Source organism: Diaphorina citri, unplaced genomic scaffold, assembly GCF_000475195.1.
Source record: "Diaphorina citri unplaced genomic scaffold, Diaci psyllid genome assembly version 1.1 scaffold224, whole genome shotgun sequence".
Lineage (NCBI taxonomy): Eukaryota > Metazoa > Arthropoda > Insecta > Hemiptera > Psyllidae > Diaphorina > Diaphorina citri.
The window spans coordinates 35001-41172 of record NW_007377661.1 but is presented as its reverse complement, the minus strand read 5'-3'; positions in this window follow the sequence as shown (position 1 = coordinate 41172).

Genomic DNA, 6172 nt, shown 5'->3' with positions numbered 1-6172 from the left:
GTTGTAATGATATAGTGTATGGCTGTGAATTAGGTTTCATTCAAATCAAGGAATTAAATATTGATTTTAGAAAAAAGTGGTATGAAACCTCGATATTAGTCTTATCCAAATTATTTAAAGTGCGAATTTTTTTATGAGAAATTTTATGTTGTACTTCAAATTTTAATTTAATTTTAAACTTGAACTTATTTTGTACTTTAAACTTCATTATTTTGTATACATTATTCCCCTGTATAGAGCATCTCTTTGTTGATATCAGATATATTATTTGTACATTGTTGTATTTTACAGAGATTTTAACCTATGCTTTATTGCTTTGTAATTTAAACGTAAAATGTAAATGTGTTGGTAGTTATTAGGCTTGTATTCAATTCCACTAACGATGTAGTCCTTCCAAGGAAGTCTATGAAAGAAGGGTCTTCCCATACTGTTCTTAAATAGATAACACATGGTGTGGAAAATGGCATTTCTTTCATAAACCTCCTTATACTTATGTGAGAACTTTGTACGATGCTTTGTATTAGGTTGTTTTTATTATGCTTTAGTTGAGCATACACAAAGATAACAAGTTTATACCTTATTATGTTAGTATGTTACATCGAGACTGAAAGAAAGGAAAGTAAAAAGAAGATGCGAAAATCAAACGTGTCTTCTGTCCTGCATTTAATAGTGAATTGGAGTATTTAATATTTATTTTCCAAAGGGATTTCAACAGCTCCATTGCATTTCTCAAAATTCTTTCCCTTTCCTTTCACCCAATGTCCCCTCCCTTGTTGGAGTATTTATTTTCCAAAGGGATTTCAACAGCTCCATTGCATTTCTCAAAATTCTTTCCCTTTCCTTTCACCCAATGTCCCCTCCCTTGTTTTCATTTTCATTTCATCTTTGACCCTCTCTTTGTCTCTTTCTTTCCTCGCTTCTTCTCCCCCTCACTCTCTTTATCAAACACTAGCCGAAATCCTCAAGGCATGGCCGTTCATGTCATTCATCCATTTAGTGGTCTTGCTCGGCGTTAAAATACTATGAGAATAATTTTTAACTAATTTGACCTGGTTTTTATATTTACATTTTCTTCTTCTTAGGTTGGCCGTACACGATCAGGTTCTACCTGATAGTGAATGGCCAGCCCAATATATTTCAAATCATTTTCAACTTTTTATTTCACTAAGGCATGGCCGTTCATGTCACTCATCCATTTAGTGGTCTTGCTCGGCGTAGCTTAACAAAAACGAACCGGAAAATAGCCTATAACTTCCTGTGTATTTCTTATAAACCTCATGTCACTCATCCATTTAGTGGTCTTGCTCGGCGTAGCTTAACAAAAACGAACCGGAAAATAGCCTATAACATTCACGGGAGTGCAAGCAATAAGTTGACAAAGTTTCATAGCAATCGGATGAGCGGTTTGGCCAGGCATAAATTTCGAACAAACACAAACAAACAAATATTCATTTTTATATATTATTAGATGTTAATGTCTAATGTGTTTAGCCATTAGCCTAGTAGAGTTAGCTTGGTTGGTTTGGTTGGTCAGCTTCATGTCTATTGTCAACACCTGTGATACTAAACGAGCGCTTGATGCAAAAAATAAGGCGGAAAACTACTAGAAAATATGGTAGGATAACTGGATAGACACTTGATATCTCAGGAACAATCATATTGTGAATGAACAATTAGTATGCAACTCTCAACAAGAAGGAAGAATACTGAGGATTCTCAAGAGATAGAGGATAACACGCGTCATGTCTCATCCGAGGCGTGTTACTGCGTGTGCTATAGACACGCGACCTAATGACATTCTACAAGCAAAGACATCAACCTCCCCTCGCTCCTGACATATTAGATTATGGAATTACATGCAATTATAATCCCGACTCAAGTGTTTTATTACAGATAAAAAGTTCAATGAGGAGCACGCAGGTGAACAAGATCCATTCACTCATTCACATTTCACACACTGATCGCTCTATCTCGAGAACCACAACACCTAGAAAGCTGAAATTTGGTAGGGTTATTTCTATTATGGTCTAGTGTGCAATAAGAAAGGATTTTGCGAAAATCTAAATCGATCCTGAGATATGATCAATTTTCGATCGCTAAAACCACAATAATCTTATATTATAAGAACAAGAACTCATTCACATTTCACACACTGATCGCTCTATCTCCAGAACCACAACACCTTTCAACGGAAAAAAAAAGAGAGAGAGGGAGAGGGTGAGGGTGAAGGAGAGAGAGAGAGAGAGAGAGAGAGAGAGAGAGAGAGAGAAAAGAAATTCAACGGAAAAAATTTCAAAAGAAGATGGAGGAGAAACAAAAAATAACAAAAACAAAATAAATAATACCTTCTAAGTAATGGAAAATTCCCGCCAATCCTTTTCCTTTTTTTTTACATGGAAAAACGCTTTCGTCCATCACAGCAGGACTTGTGCGAAGCGATACGATCAACAGTTTGAAGGAAAAAAAGGTCATGACACAGGTAGGGTTTCCAGACGTCCGGTTTTTCCCGGACATGTCCGGGTTTTTACATGTTTGTCCGGCGTCCGGGGGGATTTTTGAAAATTTGGGAAATGTCCGGGTTTTTGATGATAAGACTCAAATAATATTAAAAAGCGTTTTTCATTTTTTTTTTGAGAAAAAATTTGAAAAAAAAAAAAAGATCGATAGGTACCTACAAAACGAACGGGACAGCAAAAATCTCTTTAGAGAGAACAAAAAAACCTTTTTAGTTCATGTGTAGGTATTTTACATGACTAATGATTGTCTTTACATTATGGACATTCGTATCAACAAAACCAGTAAAAATGTTTGCTTTCATCGGAATGTGAAGAAGAACGATCGTGTGTAACTTAAGTAAGGCAAATGCAGTGTTCTCTGCACCCTGGGCACTGGTGCAAACTATACATACATTTTGAAATTTGGGAAATGTCCGGGTTTTCGATGGAATGTCCGGGTTTTTGGAACCAAATGTCCTACTTTTTAAAAATTTGATCTGGAACCCTAGACACAGGGAGCGTTCCTCGCCCCTCGGGTCTTTTTTTTTCGAATTTCTTTTCCTTTATTAGCCAACATTTTCATTTAGAATACACGAAACTCATACATGACATGTCTCTTTCTCTCCCCCTCCCTCCCTCTCTCCCCCTCCCTCTCTCTCTCTCCTTCTTTCTCTTTCTCCCTTCCTCTCTCTCCACTGTGACCTTTGATGACCTATATTGTAAAATGTTCATATCACTCCGTCCACAACCTTTCACTTCGTTTGTAGTTCCATTTTCCCTCTTCCTCCCTATCTCTCTCTCTTTTTAATCCTTTCTCCTTCTTCTTCTTCTTCTAATTCTTTTTCCTTTTTCCATCCTTTCTTCTTTTCCTCTTCTCATCAATTCAGGGTAAAGGATTTACTGGTTCCCTCCCTGCCTCCCTCCTCCCTTCTCTTCATCTATTTTCTTTCTTTTTTTTATCATTTTTTAGTCTTTTTTTTTCGTCCATTCTTTTTCTTCTTCTTCTTCTTCTTCTTCTTCTTCCTTTTTCATCCATTCTTCTTTTTCTCTTTTCATCAATTCAGGGCAAGGGATTTACTGTTTGGAAGCTTTATTTTTCATTTTCACTGCTTGCCATCTGCATCTATTCCTTTTTACTACTCAAATTTAGCAAAAAGGGGGTAACAGTAACAAATACGAATATTGTACATTCTATCTCACAGTAATCAAACTTTCGTTCTTGGAACGGCTATCCTATCCTGTCTTTCTCTCGTCGACTTCGGGACGATAAGACCTTGGCAGTTAAAGAAATATGTAAACTGTGCCAAACAATCACAGGAACGCTGTCATTTCCTTTGTTTTTCTTTGGATAATGGGGCCTAGGACTAGGATTATCAATGTGACATTATTTGATGTTCTTACCATTAAACACACGATTTTCGGATCTTTTGGCCAGTTAAGTTTTTTTTTTTTTCCATTACTGCGGGGCGTTCTTTAGATAAGAGCAACACCTCTCAACATCTTAGCTCATCATAATAACCTCGTCTCATCTATCTTATAAGTTTTAATCATAAACATCACTATCATTATCTATTCTATCTTATAATCATAAACATCATCATCAGACTTTAATAATCATAAAACAAACTCTCGTATTTTGAATGGAAAATTATCAACATGATGCTTCAGAGCGGTATAGGGAGATGGATTTCCCATTAATTTCTAGCGCTAAGTAATCAAGTTTGAGTGGATTTCAGTGGAAACTGAAATGATGGGAGTGGATTTTAGTTGAAGCTCAAATAATGGGACGCGGACCTCTATAGAAAATCCACTCTTCTGAAATTTCAATCAAATAGACGTTTGTAAAAGCGTAGGTACAGTAGGTACCTGCAGAGTACCTAAAGCGATAGACACTACATATAGATAGTACAATGATAGTGTTATACGTTATAGGGTGCCCAGAAAATTCAAAGCTTACCTACTGGAGAGGAACGGAGGTCCTATATCGTAACGAAATCGAAAAGAAAAGGAAGGCAGGATAGCGGAAAGACAATAACCGTTCCAAAAACGAACCTGATCTGTTTAGGATAAAGTTCGCCCCGGGCAGGCTTCGAACCCACGACCTAGCGCTTACTAGGCGGATTGTGGACCACACGAGAGTTCCAGCACCATGCGGTACCGAGTTTACGAGGTAGCCACATTGCCCAAACACCCTATGCGTGACCCAATGTCAAGCAATTTATTTCGCAAAATTCATTTCTCAAAACTAATAATGTTCTGCCGTGTTTACCTTCCTGGGTGTCCTCCTCCCCCCTCTTCTGGGTGCTTCCCCACCTGCCCCTCCCTTACTCCCTGGGTGCCCCCTACCCCTCTTCTTACTCTTCATTGTGCCTTCCTCCCATACTCTTCTAGGTGCCTCCCCTCCTGCCCCTCTTCTTACTCTTCTAGATGCCCCCTCCCCCCCTCTCTCTCCTAGGAGCACCCTACCCCCTCCTATTACTCTTCTAGTTTAAGAGGAGAGGATAATGACATGAGGTGATGTACAAAGAGAGAGAACTGAACAGAAAAAATCTTTAATGTAGTATGTACATAATACATAAGTATGTACATAATATATTTTATGTACATATGTATCTAGATAGTACATAGCTCCATTGAGATCATGTTACTTTGACCTTTCTAGTAAAATGAACAAGAGATAGAGGAAAGAGGGAAAGAGAAAAAAGAGTAGAGAGGGCAAGGGAAAGAGTGAGAGAGACTAAGAGAAAGAGCTTTTAGCCTGTTTTAGTTACCTACTTATGATGCCTGGGTCCACAATGTGAGTTTCAACTTAATTTAAGATTAACTTTTGGATAAAGCAATTTGATTGGTTGATTTCACAAATTTTAGCCAATCAAATTTTAGTGCTTCATTCAAGAGTAAAATGGAGTTTAGCCTGTTTCGCAATTCGAACCCAGGGGGGGGTCTCGGTCGGAGGTTTTATGAAAATCTTACCCTTTAAATCCGCCCCTGCTCTTCGTTTCAGTAAAAACATTTTTTGAAAAAATACCTGCTCAATTCCTACCTACCCTGCCTAACGTGTTACAGAAAAATGTGCTTCTTCTCCCTCCACTTGCCAACATTATTACCTAGGCATATTTTCAGTTGAATAATTTTCCCTTTTCAAAAGGAGTTAACTACCTACTTACTAGTGGGGAGAGGGAGGGAGGGAGAGAGAGAGAGAAAGAGGAGGGAGGAGGGAGAGAGAGAACTGAACAGAAAAAATCTTTAAAGTTCAACCATATTGACTTTTTGTAAATACTGCTACTTACTGTTTATTATGTACACAGAAAAAAGATATGAAAATTGAAATGCCATTTCTTTTTATGATTTTGATTCCACGTTCCACTTCTTTTTCTTTCTCTCTTTCTTTTCTCTCCTTCTTGTTCTTTTACATTGTGAACTTTGTCATTTGAAGAACGAAAGAAAATAGATGTTACAATACAAAAAACAAAACAATGGTCCACAATGGAGGAGTTGCAATTGGGAAAATATTAGGTATTAATAAAAGGTCGATTCCTACGTAAGAAGTTGTGAAAAATCCGAATCTGAGGTCAAAACTCCGAAAAAGTAACTTTAAAAGGTCGAAAATTCAATTTTTAATTGCCGTTCTTGAGGAATAAGGAAAGTAAAAAAGTGTTTAGAAAAGGTTCGAAAAA